The following is a 592-nucleotide window of genomic DNA, read 5'->3' as shown; positions in this document are numbered from 1 at the left end:
CTTTCTATTACATAATCATTAAATGTTTAAGTTTCCCCATCAATCCTTTGACCAGGTCCTAAGGAGAAGAATGAAATGTACAGTGGCAACATATGGCATAGCTTTACACAAACTCCCATGTGTCAACATCCTTTAACTCCGCTTCCGTCATTCCCATCCGCACATGTCACTTGTTAACGGTCCGCCATCCCTTGGCGAGGTGTGCGAAGCGAGGCATGGCAGCGTGAGGTGGCGGTCGTTCACCCGCAAGGCGATCCCATCGCCGCCTCCCTTCACCGAGTCCTTTCCACCACCTACACCCCTTGCCTCGCTTTCCCGGTGCCGAATCCGGTCATCGGAGATTCGGCGCTCCTCAATTTCGATAACGAGGCATATGGAGATCGTTCACTTACGGGATAGTGCGGTCATTACCGGAGCACCATCGGAAAACCCGTTTCCATCACCGTTTCCAAAGCGAGCTCCGTCGCCCCCGCGATCAGGCCCGAGGGCTTGCCGCCTCCACGCAACAATGACCGTGAACTTCAGCAGGAGTTTAAACACCCGGTTATTCTACCTACACATTTGGCATCGAGGCCCTACACGTGTGCTTATT

General features: G+C 53.0%; 1 protein-coding gene across 2 annotated transcripts in view; it reads right to left on the bottom strand.

The window, feature by feature from the left end:
- The window catches only part of LOC119593841 (protein disulfide-isomerase-like), a 5,039-nt gene that overhangs the window by 3,347 nt on the left and 1,100 nt on the right, over positions 1–592 (bottom strand). The gene's annotated exons all lie outside the window — the stretch shown is intronic.

The sequence above is a fragment of the Penaeus monodon genome, chromosome 32, assembly GCF_015228065.2.
Source record: "Penaeus monodon isolate SGIC_2016 chromosome 32, NSTDA_Pmon_1, whole genome shotgun sequence".
Taxonomy (NCBI): domain Eukaryota; kingdom Metazoa; phylum Arthropoda; class Malacostraca; order Decapoda; family Penaeidae; genus Penaeus; species Penaeus monodon.
Note: the sequence above shows the minus strand (reverse complement) of the source record. Positions and strands in the feature narration are given on the sequence as shown.